The following is a 17,533-nucleotide window of genomic DNA, read 5'->3' as shown; positions in this document are numbered from 1 at the left end:
GAGGCATTTCTTTACTACCAGCTATGCTTTTTCAGATGTCCGTTTTAATAACTTTGTTTCTCATATCTTGTCCAGGATAAACTTTTATTTTTCCCCATTTTTTCATTTACTCAATGAAAAGCTATACCATTGTTAATTCCAAGGCATCCTGGTGTATTATTTGTTATTCATGGCCAAACATATATGTGAATCAGAAGTCTCCCTGTAATGAGCATAATAAGAAAATATCTTTTGGACATGTAAGAATAGCTTAGTCAGGAACCCCACCACTAAGGCTGTACCTGATAACCAGAACCCAATATAAGCAGACACAGTCCTAGAACCACATGACACACAAGGGGCAGTCTATAAGCAGAGACCAAGAGTAATGCTCTGCTCTGCATATGTGCGGAGAAATCACCTTGATCTGCCCTACAGCAGGAGAGTTCCCCCAGGATTACAATTCCTGAATCAGAGACCTCTGTTAGTGACTGGACCTCACTATCAGCTAAGGTACTTGACACAGGTGAGTAGCCATGGGGTGATAGGTGTAGGAACTGAGTTAGGGATTGAGAGAGTGAACCTCGTGTGATGACCATCATCATTAATAAAGTATAACCATTGTTGTACTACCTATGCTTATCTACTTTCCTGCTCACAATATTTCTCTTTTCCCCACTTGCTCTCCAGAATTTGTTGTCCATTTAGTGGGTCTTTGCCATTCTCACAATTCTTAACAACAGACCAAAACCACAATCTATACAAACAGGAACAGTTTATAATATCAACCTCCACAATCCTGATAATAGCCATAATAATAATAGTTTTAAAAATACAAAGTAACAAATGACTCAAAAGAATAGTTATGAGTTTGTGTGTGTCCTAACATTTCCAGTTTTACTGAGGAGTTTACCTATGATGATTAGCCAGGCTGTCCCAGGAACATTTCAAGACTCTAGCAACTTATTATATTTTTAATTGTGAGTCCAGCTTTCCTACCACAGCAGGTCCTGAATATTCTAACATAGCTGAAGCACAAGAAAAAAAAAACCTTAACACCAACTACATTAAGATAGAGGTCCTTAAAGAGAAAATGAATAAATCCCTTAAAGAGAGCCAGGTAAACACAACCAAAGCATTGGAAAAAATGAATTCTTGAAATGAAGCCAAGAAAAATGAAACAAAACAGTTGAAGGCATTGAATAAAACTGTTCAAGACCTCAAAATGGAAATAGAAGCAAGAAAGAAAATACCCAACAGAGGGAATTCTGGAAATGAAATGTTTAGGAATGCAAACAGGAACTACAAAGGAAAGTTTCACCAACAGAATGCAAGAGATGGAAGAGAGAATCTCAGGAACTTAAGATAGAAGAAATAGAAACACTGGTCAAAAAATGTTAACTCTAAAGAAATTCCTGACATAAAATATCCAAGAAATCTAGGATATCACATAAGAACAAATACAAGAAAATAAAGAATAGAGAAAAAAGAAGAAAATCAGATCAAAGGCACAGAGAATATTTTCAAAAAAATTATAGAAGAAAATGTCCCTAACCTAAGGAGAAGCCTATCAATGTAAAAGATGCATACAGAATACCAAATAGAATGGAAAAAAAAAGTCCCCTCACCACATTACAATCAAAACACTAAACATACAGAAAAAGAAAGAATATAAAAGCTTCAAGGGAAAAACATCAAGTAGCACATAAAAGCAGACCAATTAGAATTACACTAGATTTCTCAATGGAAACTCTAAAACCAGAAGGACCTGAATAAATGTGCTGCATACCCCAAGAAATCACACATGACAGCTGAGATTATTATACATAGCAGATGGAGAAAGTACGATATTCCATAATAAATAAACTTTTAAAAATATCTGTCTACAAATCAGGCCCTACAGAAGATGCTTCTTAGAAGGAAAACTCAAACACAGAGAGGGTAACTACACCAATGAAAACATAAGAAAGAAATAGTCTCACACCAGCAAAGCCAAAAGAAGGGAAACACACACTCTATCTCTGTCTCTCTGTCTCTGTCTCTCTCTCTCTCACACACACAAAATATAACCTATATCAACAATCATTGATTATTGTTATCTCTCAATATAAATGGTCTAAATTGCCCAATGACATGACACACACTAACAGAATGGATGTGAAAATACGGTTGATACTTCTGCCTGCATATAAGAAACACACCTCAACAAAAAAGACAGACATTACGTCAGGGTAAAGGGTTAGGAAAAGATAGTCCAAGCAAATGGACTTATGAAGCTTGTTGGTGTATCCATTTTAATATCTATCAAAATGTGCTACCAACATTCCAAGTTCCCTACATATCCTTAAAGGCAGACTAAAATCCAGAATTGTATTTTATTCTTTTTTTTTTTTTTTCTAGACAGAGTTTCTCTTTTTAGCTTTGCACCTTTCCTGGAACTCACTCTGTAGCCTAGGCGGGCCTCGAACTCACAGAGATCCACCTGTGTCTGCCTCCCGAGTGCTGGGATTAAAGGCATGCGCCACCACCGCCTGGCTTGTATTTTATTCTTAGTTTTGATAGTCTGTTTTCACACTCATGATCTAGGTATATACTTTGCCAATATATATATTAGTATAAAGGCATATACTTTGATATTACTATCACTGCATTATCACTACGTTTTATAATTTGCTTACATTTTATCATAAAAATACAAAGCACCAACAAAATGTACCTCTAAAAATAGTAGCAAGAGTCTTATAACGTAAAAATTAAAAATGCTATTATTGTATTATATGTGCATGTACTGTAATTGCTCTAAATATATAATGACCAAACATTAAATACACACTATCCAAGAAGAGATCTTAGATTTTATGAGCAGAGTGAGAAGCAAATGTAGTACACTTAATGTTACTGCACACCAGAAACAAATATTGTTGTTTTTATTTAACACAGAAATGGAACTCCTTCTCTTGAAAAATGTATCTACACAATGACCTATAGAACAGTGTGCTTAGAGAAGGTAATAACAAAATTATGTCATAAGCAATAATTTTAAAACAGCTTGATTCTGAAAACATTGAGGATATTTCTATGTCCACATGATTGCCAAGACACCTGTACATGAGTACATAAATAATAAAACCCAGAAGCAATCTACATGATTATATACTATGGAACTGAGTAAAAGTATGCTGGACTGCATTAAGTCCTTGGAAGGCAAGCAAATCTATGTATGCTTAATGCTCTAAGGATAGACAGGCAAGACCATCTGAGTCAGATCTTCAGACACACATGCAAATTATCCTGACAAATAAATAAAAGGAATAAATACATATGAGAGCTAAGGAGTTGCCTCTGACAATAAAGGCATTTGCAACCAAGGCTAAAGACCTAGATTGATCCACAAGACACACATGTCCGAAGGAAACAAATTCCCTGTATTTGTCATCTGGCTTCTACAGAAGCACTGTGGAGTCTGTGTGTATGTGAAAAGAAGAACATTGAACACAACAAGCATTTACATAGATGATACAGATGGTGTGTTTTTGTTCTTTCATTCCTCAAATGATAGGACACTTTCTGGTACCCTATATTCATTGCTCCTAACTAACCTCTGCCCCACTAATTACACTTAAACATTCCTACTAATGCTTTTAACTGAAATGGCTCTCCTGAATCTTATTCCTCTCTAAGACTTCAATCAGCCCATTTAAGTCACAAAATTCAACTTGCCTTTTAGGAACAAAAGTCAGTCCTATTAATGAACTCCTAGACATTTTCACTTCTCACTATTCCTAAACTTTAATTTTTCTTTGTGTGTGTGTGTGTGTGTGTGTGTGTGTGTATTCACATAAAGGTGCACATGTATGTATGGGGTACAACGCTTATGGGGTCAGAGGAAAACTTTGGGTGTTACTCCTCAAGTGTCATCCTGAGATTTGCTTCAGGAATAAAAGTCAAAGTGTATGATTCATAGAGCAGGTTCTACCCATATCCAAAATTTCTCCTTTACACCTTTGAACAAAATCATCCAAGTGGTTAAAATCAAGCTTATAAAAAGACAAAAATACTAGATAGATGCTTTCATAACCAAATCTTCCAAAGTGTTAAGAAGATAGTCAAATTATTTGAAAAGAGGAATGCTAAAACTTGAACTATGAGGGTTTGTTTATTGTGTGTTTGTTTTGTCACTTCATTTGATTTTATTTTCAGGGAGGGTCTCACCACACAGCCCATGCTGGCTCTAAAGTCACAATCCTTGTCCTGTCTGGCTTCTCCTCAATACGGCACAAGATAGGAATATTTGGGAACAGGAACTTCAACTATAGGGTGGTTTCTGGAGTGGTGACTAATGAGGGAGGGTCCATCCACTGTGGAGCTGCATTCTGGGGAGGTGGTCCTGCGGTGTATACGAAAGCAAACAGAATTTTTTTCTACTGAGAGGGAGAGAAAAGGGAAGTGGATTTGGATGGGAAGGGAAGATCTGGGAGGAGTTAGGGAAGGGGAAATAAATTGAAAATATATTGTCTGGAAATCTACTTTCAATTAAAAATGGAAAGAAAAGAAAAATGAATAAGAGGGCCTCAGTGCCTCCCACCAGGCTTGAGGAGAGAAGGGAGGTCATGGTGTGAAGGTGTATCAGCTACAGCTGCGCCCGCTCTTTGAGAGCTACAAGCGTCGGGAGCAACCATATCCTACTGCCGGCAGGAAGGGGAGGATCGGATCATATTTGTGACCAAAGAAGACCATGAAACTCCTAGCAGTGCAGAGCTGGTGGCTGATGACCCCAATGATCCCTATGAGAAGCACGGATTGATACTGCCCAACGGAGATATTAACTGGAATTGCCCATGTCTTGGGGGAATGGCCAGTGGCCTCTGTGGGGAACAGTTCAAGTCTGTCTTTTCCTGCTTCCATTACAGCAAAGAAGAAATCAAGGGATCAGACTGTATAGACCAGTTCCGGGCCATGCAGGAGTAGACCTCTATCCCCAAGACGAGGAGGAGGAAGAGGAGGCAAAGCCAGCGGAGCAGTTGGAGGAAACTGCTGCTCTGAAGACCTCTGCAGCCAAAGAACAGGGGTCAAGCTCCTGAAGGCCACAGGACTTTGTGCACAATGGCCTTTGGTCACCTCTGTGAAAGCTCTTTCCCTCTATGCACTGTAATATACAAAATAACTTATTTTAATGATCAAGGGTCTTGGCTACTTGCCATATACACTGAAGAAAAGCAGGGGGTGTGCACCTATGTCATGAATAAACCTGTCCTTGAGCGTTAAGCTACCACTGGATGTACTCCGTGTTTGCCCTGGATTTTACCACTTTGAAATACTGTGCTGAGGCTTCTCAGCAACCAAAAGTTGTTACTCAGGAAAGTTTATCGCGAGAGAGCTGATTTATCCTGACTCATTTTATCCCCCTTGGTAGATTTTACACCTCTTTGGGAAATTAAGTAGATGCTAGAACTCCTTCAAGAGTGTCCATTCCTATTGGAAGAGGTTGGTGGTCAGATCCTTGAGATCGAGTGCATGGGGCTGCTGCCTTGGTCCTGGCACCCAAGTTTCTGTGTTAGCAGTCCAGACTCCAAGGTGTCTACAACTGCAGGATGGGATTGGACTCTGTGACTCTCAGTCCCTCCTAAGTGAAAGGAGAGGCTTGGTTTTTGGTTTATTGTTTTGCTGTTCTGAAAGCCCTGGTTTGGGGCCCATGTTCACTCAATCCAGTCTGTTGTGATATTGAGGTGGGGACCTAGCTGCTTTCAGAGCAGAAGCCAACAGAGGAAACGTCTGAATGAAGTACTCAGTTAAAAAGAAACAATTTCTGTCTGGAAAAAAAAAGGAAAAGAAAAAGAAAAGAAAAATGAATAAGCCAGGAAGAGCAAGATAGGAAGCTGCATTCCTCCAGGGTCTCTATTTCAGTACCTGTCTCTAGGCTTCTGCCTTAAGTTCCCGACTGACTTGCCTGTATGATGAACTATGAACTGGACTTGCAAGCCGAGTACTCTTTCCCCCCAAGCACTAAGTAAACTCAGTGAGTCTAAAATTAGCCCATGAAGTAGAGAAAAGGAAACAAAAAGAGAAAGGGGTACAGAAGGGGAGGAAATAAGGGGTGGATTTAATCAAGGTACATTATATTCATGCATGACATACTCAATAATAACGGGTGGCTTGTGTAGCACTAACAAGCCAAAACCTAAGTGTCTGTGAGTCAATCACACTGAATTTCTCAACATGATTTTGGTCAGTTATGAGCCTAGGTAGAAGAAAAGCAACTGTAACATGATATAATATCACCCTAGCACCTATAAAGTAAATGAATGTTTCTTAAACCCAGAAAACAGCTTTCCCAGCAAGGAGAACATGTTCTTAGGGGCCTAAAAGAACACAGACTGGGACTGCAGGATATTCCTTACTTGATATTTCTCTGGACCTTCCTGGTACATTGTTACTGTTATATAAAAGTAATAATAGTTTCACTTAGCATAAACACACATAATGTCTCCATACTTCCATAGGACTGAAAATGTATCCTGCATTTAAGTAATCTGAACTCAAAAATCCTAATTTCTGTCAGGCAGTAGTGGGGCATGCCTTTAATCCCAGCAATTAGGAGACAGAGGCAGGTGGATCTTCGTGAGTTCCAGCTCATCCTGGTCTACAAAGCAAGTTCCAGGACAGTTAGAACTGTTACACAGAGAAACCTTGTCTCCAAAAAATAAAAAAAAAAAACCCCTAACTTCTAACTGGAAAATAGGAAACATTGATCCCAATGATTGTCTACTTGTAAGCAAGAGCTACATTTGTTAGATTTCACATTTGCTGCAATACACAGTGATTAATTTAGACATATATTAGGGGAGAAAATAATTGAAAGATAAATAAAATTTTACTGGACACACACCTGTAATCCCATCTCTAGGAAAGGGAGCAGGATTACCCCCAAGTGTGAGACCAGCTTGGTCTACTAGGTGAACTGTAGGAAACCTACCAAGCAAAACTAGGTGGAATATATTGATTAACTCATTAATTAAAACTTTAAAAACAGGGCAAATGTAATTTAGTTAAAACATTTATTAGGCTTTGCGATAAAAAGAAAGACAATTCCTTACACACAGTCTTAATACTGTCCACAAGAAGAGCTTGAGTCTTTTTTCAAGGATAGAATACATGAAACAAAAAAGGACTTAAAAACTCAGAAATGGCCAGGCGGTGGCGCACGCCTTTAATCCCAGCACTCAGGAGGCAGAAGCAGGCAGATCTCTGTGAGTTCAAGGCCAGCTTGGTCTCCAAATCGAGTTCCAGGAAAAGCTCAAAGCTACACAGAGAAACCCTGTCTCAAAAAACCAAAAAAAAAAAAAAAAAAACAAAAAACAAACTCAGAAATGAAGTCATCTAATAGTGCAATTATCCCACTGTGAGAAAACCCACAGCTGAATAAAAAACTAAAACAAAAGATTTATTTAAGAAAAGGGCTTGATTTATTTACTGAAATCATAACAAAGAAGAATATTTTCAGACATCAAAAGCATTTCTTTTTTTTTTAATTTTTTTAATTTTTTTATTTTATTTTTTTTGTTTTTTTTTATTTTTTTATTTTTTTTATTTTATTTTTTTTTTAATTTTTTTTCAAAAGCATTTCTAAGGGAGCAGCACAGTGGTAGAGCATGTGACCTGCCTGCGCTTCACTGCCAGCATAAAAATTATCAAGAATAATGGAGACTCTAAGATATGTAAAGAGATCATAATTGAAAAAGCAAATAAACTTTTTAAAAGGAAACCTGAGTATAAATGAAGATTTAGAACTAATTCATGTATACTCATGCCAAAAAGGACAAAACGCAAACAGAAATCTAAATGAAATCACTTAGTGCGTCTAATGTGGTGGATTTTCTGAATGAAAAACAAGACTATTCTTCAAAACTGAATCAAAACCTATACAGTATGAACAAAGGAGCAACATTTTTACATTTTACATGTTATATCATAAGCTGGACAGTAGCTTGTGTGTGGGTAAGAGCATTAAGACAAGACCATCCTCAGGTGAATATGGAATTCAAGGCCACTCTGGCCTACTAAAGACCTGTCTGCAAAATAAGTAAGTCTGGCCCAAAATTTTTGGCCACTTACGTTATTCAACTTTTTGAAAGCACAACCAACATTGGCATTTAGTGGTCATATAAAAAAGATGTCAGCCAGGTGTGGTTGCACATACTTTAATCCCAGGGCTCTGGAGTTAAAAGCAAGCAGATCTCTGAGCTTGAAGCTAGCCTGCTCTACTCAGCAACTCCAGAGCCACCAAGGATACATATTGAGACTCTTTCATGGAACCTAAAATGAAGGTCAGGCATGATGGTATAAGTCTTCATTTCCAGTACCTGGGAATCAGAGACTGTAAGATCTGTCTGTGAGATCAAGGCCAGTCTGGTCTACACAGCAAGTTCTAAGACAGCCAGGGCTACATAGAAAGAATGTTTCAAAAAAAGAAAGCAAATCAAAACAAGGTTTCTTTTCATTATATCAAAATATTAAAGTACTTTATTATTTAACCCTCGAAGGTCTTTAAAATTTAAGTGTCTCCAATAGGCACAGATTTTATGTTATTGACAAAAGATTCCAAATGATTCCTCTAAACCAATAATATTAAACGCAAAAAAAAAAAATATTTTTTTTGACAGCTTGTAGGAACTTTATTTTCCTTCCACCTTTTTTCCCCTTTGCTCAGGTGTCTGCAGAGGAGCTCAGGACCACTCAGTGGTGGCTCCAACCCACTCGGTGGCCTGCGCTGTGGGAGCTGCAGACCAGTCCTCAGTGGCTGGCTGGGCACTCCAGTCTTCAGTAGGGAACTGCTGGACGGGTACAGAGGGCACCTGCTCACCCTCAGACCAGTCTGCCACCTCTGGCTGAGCAGCAGTGAACTCAGGAGCTGGTACAGTCCATTCATTCACCCTGGAATTCCTCCTTGGTCACAGCTTTCTCAGCAGCGGCCTGTTCCTCCTTCTCAATCTCCTCTGGGTCTCTGTAGACGTAAAGATCAAGCATAACTTCCCATGGGTGCTCATGGGAGATAGTGCCACGCATGCGGAGTACTTCCCTGATCCACCACATCAGACCCACTGAGTGAGCTCCCTTGCTAATGCATGGGATGGCAATGTCCACGTAGTGCAGAGGAGAGACTGTGTTATACAGCACAATGGTGGGCAGGTTGACATGAGACACCTCTGTGAAGGGCTGGTGGTCAGCTCTGGGATCAGTCACAACTAGAAGCCGCGGCTCCCTGAAGGCTGCTTGGATCTGGTTAGTGAAGGTCCCAGGGGTGAAGCGGCCAGCAATTGGAGTGGCTCCAGTGGCGGCAGCAAACTTCAGCACAGCTCACTGTCCGGTGTTCCTGGAGGAGATGACGCTGACAATAGCAGGGTTCTCAATGGCAACAATAGCACGAGCTGTAAAACAACAGCTTCTCCCCGGTCCTTTTCAGATTTATGATACGGATACCATCACTTTCCCGCTCCATCTGAAAGCCAAGGTTGGTGCCACCTAAGTGGGTTTCTGCAGCAAGGAATTTGAGGACATTTGAGTTCCTCCTCCTTCATCTTCAGGACATCAAGGGCTCCGGACATTGTGCAAGTTTCTCTTTAAGTTACGACGGGAATCAAGAACAACGCCATATGGACCCGTCACAGATTAGCGCGGAAAAGCAAATGCAAAAATATTTTATGCATCCTCTCTACATAGCAGCCAAAGTATTTCAAGTATCATACTTTGCTAATATTTTTATTATGGCTACAAGAACAGACTAGTTTTATGAGGTCAGAACTTGGCAGAACATGCTGTTATGTCATACCAATAAGGAATAACAAATTGAAGAAAAAATTCAGTCCTGTCATCCTAAGTGTTCTTTAAATACTAGTATTATTTTTGAAAGTTTCTTTGTGGGTGTATGAGTTTCTGTGTGTATGTGTTTGTATGTATAATGGTGTGTGATGTGTGTGTTTATGTGTGTGCATTTGTGTGTATGTTGTGTATTGGTGTATGTATGTGTGTGAAAGACAAAGAGGTGTGTGTGTGTGTGTGTGTGTGTGTGGGTGTGTGTGAGATTATTTGTCTGTTTGATGTGTGAATGCAGGGACATACTATACCTCATATGCACTGGCCAAAGGGCAACTATCCTTTTAAGACTTGGTTCTTGCTGAGTTTGAGTCCAGCCTGGGCTACCAAGTGAGTCCCAGGAAAGGCTCAAAGCTACACAGAGAAACCTTGTCTCGAAAAACAAAAACAAAAATGAACAAACAAACAAACAAACAAACAAAAAAGACTTGGTTCTTTCTACCAGAGGTTCCCAGGGATCAGCTTATTGCACTTATGTAGCAATATGCTTTGACCTGATGAGTCATCTCAAGATCTCACAAATACATGTAAATAAACATTATAAAATAATTGCTGGCACCTAACATCAGTGTGAATGTACTGTCTCGTGTGATTGTTTTTCAATCATACAAGAACTAACTCAAATTTATTATCGAACCATCTTAGGTCACCATCATGAGTGGGGAGGTTTTAGTACCAAACTAATTTTCTGTAAATCAACAGTGGCTACAATTACACAAATTCACTATATTCACTGGTCTATGCAGTTGCTAACAGCAGTTTGAAACTTTTCTAGTGCTAGATATTAGCTAGTTGCCTTTGCTATAGCAAAAAGTTGGTAATTTAAGATGCATATAATTTATAACACCATCATTATTACAGGCAGGTTACAGAAATGGCCTTAAACATTAAAAAATACAGAATGCTCATACTAGAAAATAACCCCTCTAGTGCAAAGATTCCACATGATGCCAAGTTGAGAGTTTCTCCTTCTGTGAAACCCTCTAGAGATGTAGATTACAAATACAATTATTTTTATTTAAAATTCTATTTTCTTTTTCAAGACAGGGTTTCTCTGTGTAGTTTTGGTGCCTGTCCTGGCTCTCGCTCTGTAGTCCAGGCTGGCTTTGAACTCACAGAGTTCCACCTGGCTCTGCCTCCTGAGTGCTGGGATTAAAGGCGTGTGCCACCACTGCCAGGCATTAAATTCTATTTTCTAGGATCCATCTCCTAACTGCTATGATTCAGAGTAACTCAGGTGTTGTTGAGTAAGCCATAGTAAACTCTTCCTGCAATCCTGAAAAGCAGCCAAATTTGGTTAACTTTATTCCACATTTGCTGAGTTTTTGTTATAAACTCTCCATATCAAACCCCACAAATTTGTGAATGGCACACAGGATTTGGACAAATGTCCTCAATCTCTGCAGCCTCAGTTATATAGCTCTCATTGGCTGAACCACTTTCTACAAGAAGCAGTGAACCTAGCTCTTTGGATTTGATACTAACGTTTACCTATTCAGAGAAATACATAGCATATATCCCCAGCACCCAGAAACTGCCATGAATTGGTGGCCAGCCTGTCCTGAATAACAAAAGTGACAACAAAATTCTCTTTGGGAGAATAAGAGCAGGCCCAAGAATTTCAAGTGACTGAAAAACTCTTAAACCTCAGAACGGCATAGTTGAGCAACACTTTAACTACATCATTCTGGTTCTTGTATGGGAAATAAAAATTATAAACTTGAATAGCCACTATGGAAATCAAAATGGCAGTTCCTCAGAAAATTAGGAATAGATGTACCCCAAGATACCACTATACCACTCTTGGGAATATACCCAATGGATGTCCATCCTACCACAAGGACACCTGCTCAACTATGCTTATAGTAGCTATATTCTTAATAACCAGGAACTGGAAACAACCTAGATGTTTGTCAAACCAAGAATGGATAAAGAAAATGTGGTACATTTACACATATTACTCAGTTATTGAAACAAGGACATCGTAAAAACTTGCAGACAAAAGGATGGAACTAGAACAAAACATCCTGAGTGAAGTAACTGAGACTCAAAAGGACAAACATAGTATGAACTCACTTATAAGTGGACATTAGCTTTAAAGTAAAGGATATTCATGCTACAATTCACAGGCCCAGAGAGACTAATTAAGAAGGAGGGATCAAGTGGGGACACATGAATCTCCCTGGGAAGAGCAAAAAGAATAGATTTACTGGATAGATTTGGGTGGATGGGGATGGGAACAGGAGAGAGCAGGCCTGGGGAAAGGAATGGAAAGAGAGTATGGAGAGGGACTACGGGAATTGAGGAACATTTGGGAGTAAGTATGGAAACCTAGTGCAGCCTCTATTTTATAACTCTCATTGGCTGAACCACTTTCCTACCTAACTCTAAAAGAAGCAGTAAATCTAACCCTTCAATACTCCTTACATTCTGTGAAAATAACCCTAGAGAGTATTCCTAAGAATGGGAGATAATGAACCTAAACTGCCTTCCCTACAGGCAAGGCTTTCAGCATTGAGACTGGGACAACAACCCAGCCACAAAACCTTCCAAATGTAGTTAGTGGTACTTGCAAGATGCTGAGTTATTGGTGGCTCAGAACTTATGGGAGTGGAAAACCAATGACTGGTCTAATTTTAGGTGATTCCATGAAGGGGAGCCCATGCCAAACACGGCTTGGATGTCCAAGAACCTGAGGTTCAAAATCCAGAGATCTAGGACAGAACCAAACAACACTAGCAAAAAAAAAGAGTCAATGCAATGATTCCTAATATTCTGCTATACTCATAGAGTGCTAGCCCAATTGTATTCAGACAAGCTTAATCTAGAAACTGATGGGAGCAGATGCAGAGACCCTCCATGAAATATTAGGAGGAGCTCAGGAACCCGTGCCAATAATGGGGAGGAAGAATTGTAGTAGCCAGTGGGAATGGGTAGCCAGCAGAATAGAACCCACAGAATCAAATAACCTGAGGTCATAGGTACTCACACAAATTGAAGCGGCAATTATGGATCCTATAGGGGTAGCAAAAATCCTTTATATTTGTTATGATTACATACTTTGGTGTTTTTGTAAGACTCCTAAATGTGGGAGTGGGGAGGCGTTGTCTTTGATTCATTTACTTGCTCTTGGGACCCCTTTCCTCATACTGGGTTTCCTTATCCACCCTTGATATGATGGTTTGTGCCTAGTCTTACTGTAACTTGTTATACCACGTGTACAGGCTGGTTTTGTGTGTCTACTTGACCCGAAGTTAGAGACATCAGAGAGGAGGGAGCCTCAGTTAGGAAATGACACCATGAGATCCAGCAGTGAGGCATTTTCTCAATTATTGAACAATGGAGGAGGGCTCAGACCACTGAGAATGGTGTCATCCCTGTAATGGTTGTCCTAGGCTCTATAAGAAGAGAAGCTGATGAGCAAGTCATTTGAAGTAAGCCAGTAAGAAGCACTCCTCCATGGGATTTGCATCAGCTCCTGCCTCCAGAATCCTGCCCTGTTTGAGTTTCTGTACTGACTTCCTTCAATCGTGAACATCAATCTGGATGTGTAATCCAAATAAACCCTCCTCCCCCCATCTTGCTTTTTGGTCAAGGTGTTTCATCACAATAATAGAACTAAGACACCATATGTAGTGATATTTATGAGAGACTTCCTCTTTTCTTAAGGGAAATGGAAGAAGAGAAGGTTGGGGATGAGATGGAGGACTGAGAGCAATGGAATAAGGAGACACTGCAGTTGGGATGAAAGAAGAACAAATAAAAAATAAATGGAAGAGAAGAATGTGGACAAGTGAGGGAAGAGTGGACCAAGGCAAGAGAAAACTCATCAGAGCAAATGCCAAATCCTGTGGCTTAGTCTCAGACACATGGAGCTTCATTTTCAAAGGGCAGATAGTTCTATGGCTAAAACTTCTCATATATCTCTCTTTTGTTACTTCCAATCCCTATATGGAGCTCTCCATGGCAGATGTCTCATAGCTTATAGATCTCAACATCCTGGGGTCTCAAATTAACCACACCTTCATCTTCACTGCTAAATATAATGAACTCTCATACTCCCCTCATTGAGGCTCTGACTCTATCAAACATAGATGGGAACCATTGTGATGAACTGATCACAGAAGAAGAATCCATGACCTTTAAATTTTGCATCTTTCTTGTTTCCATAATCAGTACAACATTGGTGATCCTGCCAAGTTTTGATGGACCCTACCAAGCTTGGACCACAGTTGCTGCAGGTTAAGTATGAAGTTGCTTACTGGGATGTGGAATTACTTTGCTTACTCCTTACATAAATTGAAGGCTCAGCTGGATAAAGTCTTAGTCTTGGGGCACCTTCCTAGTCTTCTAATGCAGAGCAAAGAAAGGCCTTCTATATATTGGTGCTTAACTCCTTGAAATTTCCTGCCTCTTTTTAGCCACTTGACTGCCATATTGAACTACCTACTGCTGGTTTTCTCTACAAAACAAAGACTTTATTTCTTTCTAAGCTACTTTTTTTTCACTGTACACCTGAATGAGTCATCAGTAATAACAACCCCAATAGAAGCAATATTTTGTCTAAGAAATCAGCCCATCACTTTTTAATTCTGACTTACTCACTTTCTTAGTACATCGAGAGAATAAGAAAAGTTTGGGGCTAAAATATCACAAAAAGGACCTCTAGCTAAATAATTCATGGAGTTTTACAAGCATATGTGCTTACTTACCAGGCCATGGTCACATAATAAGCCACAAAAATGAAGCCAGACTTCCATTTGAGGGACTGAACCAAGATGAGGTCACTGCTTTATTGATAACAATCAGAATTTTTATGACTTTATCAGAAACAGGAGATAGTGGCAGTTTCCAGGATCAATAGTTGTAGTTGCCATGACAAAAGGAATTTTGCAAGCTATACAGAGTACGCAACATTAATGTCTAAGACCAATTGTCCTGTTAAGCTTCCATGCTTCCTTGACAACTATGGGATCTTACAGAGAAACACAAAGCAGCCTGAATGCTTCATTGCCTGGGGGGTAGGGGGGTCCATCAGTCTCTCAGGAACTGGAAAGCACTTTGTGCCTTAGGAGCAATGGACTTTAATCTAAAAAAAAAAATTTGATACATGTCTCTCCAGGAAGGTAGGCCAAGCCAACTCCATGGTTCTCAACAGAGCCTATTGCCCACCCACTTAAACCTTATGACCTTGACCTCCACTATCTTCCATTACTCTCAACATTCCAATCTTCTAGGTCCTACAAGAACAGCTGATTAAACTCTGAGAACAGCTTTCTATGGCTTTTGCCACCTAAAGTCCGAATATCTTCAACATTCCTCCAAAAGTCAACATCCCCACATCCTTTGCAGCAACAAAATCACATTTGGGGTACCATTTTTATTTCTGGCTTTCTTCTCTGTTGCTGTTATTAAATTCTCTAACCAAAAGCAACTCAGGTAATGAACAGGTTTATTTGGTTAATACCACTAGGTCACAATCCCTCCTTATGGAGGCTTGGAATAGAAACTCAAGATAATAACTGAAGGCAAACCATGGGGAAACATTGTTTACTGGCTTTCTTTCTGGCTTAGAAGCTGTCTCATGCTCAGCTAGCTCTCCTATCCAGCCCAGACCCACTTGCTTAGGGATATTGCCAACTCAGTAAAAGAGCCTTCCCACATCAATCATAATAAAAATAATCTCTTTCAAAGGCAAAAACCCAAACATGAAGACAGCAACAAATAAAAAACACAGATATGCCAGGAAATGGGAAGATGCAAGCCTCTGAAATCAAGAAGAGAAAACTAAAACTGTCTCTACAAAGAAAGTTCCCAAGCAACAAAACCTCAAGGAACTCATAACAAGAAATTTTCTTTCTTTCTTTCTTTTTTTTTTTTTTTTTGGTTTTTTTGAGACAGGATTTCTCTGTGTTGTTTTGGTGCCTGTCCTAGATCTCACTCTGTAGACCAGGCTGGCCTCAAACTCACAGAGGTCTGCCTCCCCAATGCTGGGATTAAAGGCATGTGCCACTGCTGCCCAGCAACAAGAAATTTTCTGAATACAAAATTGGTGAAGGTCCATCATTTTCCAGGAAATAAACAATAAAACTAGAATACAATTAATAAATTCAACATCGATGGCACCACAACAAAACAAGACACAAAGACAGACCTACAAATACATATTATGGTTCCTTAAACAAGAACTTAAATATTCTTATCAAAATCAAACTCCAAGGAAGCACTGGACATTACTCATCCTGTGCACACGTTCCCTCTTTTTCCAGTCATGGAAAACTGGTTGGGTGAGGAGGTTGTTCCACCAAAATTGGAGAGATTCACATGAAGCCTTTTGATGTTCTAACTTTGCAGAAAATAGTTTTGACTAATAGAAGGATCTCATTCTCTTATGATAAAGAAAAGGATGTCTGATCCAGGTGGTGGTGACACATGCCTTTAATCCCAGCACTGGAGAGGCAGAGGCAGGCAGATCTCTATGAGTACAAGGCCAGTCTGGTCTACACATCAAGTTGCAGGATAGATTCCAAAGTTAGCCAGAGAAAATCTGTCTGCAAAAACCAAATTTTGAAAAAAAAAATGTTGGTTAGGGTCACTTAGACACCATTTTGTTTTCTATGAGTGATGCTTTCCTGTAAGTCTGCTTCTGAGTGAGGAAATGCAAACTTTTTAAAATGAAAGATAACAGATTTTGAAAGAATCAGTGTGCACCTAAATCAAATTATTTTGCCCTAATTGCTTTATATGTCACAAGCACTTTTGAAAAAAAGTTTATTGCTACTGTTTTGTGTATGTTTTTGCACGAGAAATAATATTTTCTGTATGTATACAGATGACATATAAAAAAAGAGGGTATCAGATCCACTGGATCTAGAATAGTAGATAATTATAAGCCTCCCAACTTGAGTGTTGGTATCTGGACTTAGGTTATCCCCAAGAAAAATTTGTGCTGAGCCACCTGCCAAGACACATAACACTTTTTAACCAATTAACCAAAAGATTTTCACAGATTAACAACAAGAACAACAAAATCTAAATAATTAAGAAGTAAATACATGACCCTTGGGAACATGATGCATCAATATAAAATGCTGTATATGGTCAATTTGCACCATATAGTGAATACAATCCACTGACAATGCCCAAAAGTTTATAACAGGAAAGCTGATCATAAAGCTACATTCTTAGAGGAAACACTCAGAATGCTCAATAGGATTATGAAAAAAATAGTACAGAGCTTGGCACAATATGATTTCTATACTTACTACAGAGCTACAACAATCAAGAATGTGTACAATATTTCTGAAAGAATAAAGGGAATAAAGAGTAAAATCCAAGAACAATGGCAGAAAAATATACTCAACTTTTAATCAAAAGACCAAAGAAAAGTCATCCAGGAAAAGTGATCTTGACCAATGTTACCCAGATCCCTATGATTTTATGTGTATAGAAATTAAATAAACACAGACTTCAAAACTTGCACAAAATTAACTCAAAGTGACCCTCAACCTGTTATGTTTCAGACCCTGTAACTACTGATAGTTCTTCCAAAGACAGAAGCCTTGCACTTTAAAGCTATCTCTGAAAATGGAGGTGATCTTCTGCTATGGCTCTGCAACCCCTTATGGCTCCTTATGGTTTCAGGTAAACCCAACCCCACTGATGCCTAATCCCAAAACAACAC

The 17,533-nt window shown here is 39.2% G+C and overlaps 1 protein-coding gene and 2 pseudogenes across 1 annotated transcript in view; 1 reads left to right on the top strand and 2 right to left on the bottom strand.

Moving 5' to 3' along the window:
• The window catches only part of LOC128097947 (zinc finger protein 431-like), a 155,508-nt gene that overhangs the window by 9,321 nt on the left and 128,654 nt on the right, over window positions 1-17,533 (bottom strand). The window lies entirely within an intron of this gene.
• LOC128096119 (mitochondrial intermembrane space import and assembly protein 40-like) lies at window positions 368-7,470 on the top strand (annotated as a pseudogene).
• LOC128097951 (40S ribosomal protein SA-like) lies at window positions 7,585-9,581 on the bottom strand (annotated as a pseudogene).

The sequence above is a fragment of the Peromyscus californicus genome, unplaced genomic scaffold, assembly GCF_007827085.1.
Source record: "Peromyscus californicus insignis strain IS unplaced genomic scaffold, ASM782708v3 Scaffold_5__1_contigs__length_169319896, whole genome shotgun sequence".
NCBI lineage: Eukaryota > Metazoa > Chordata > Mammalia > Rodentia > Cricetidae > Peromyscus > Peromyscus californicus.
This window is presented reverse-complemented; position numbering and strand designations above follow the sequence as displayed.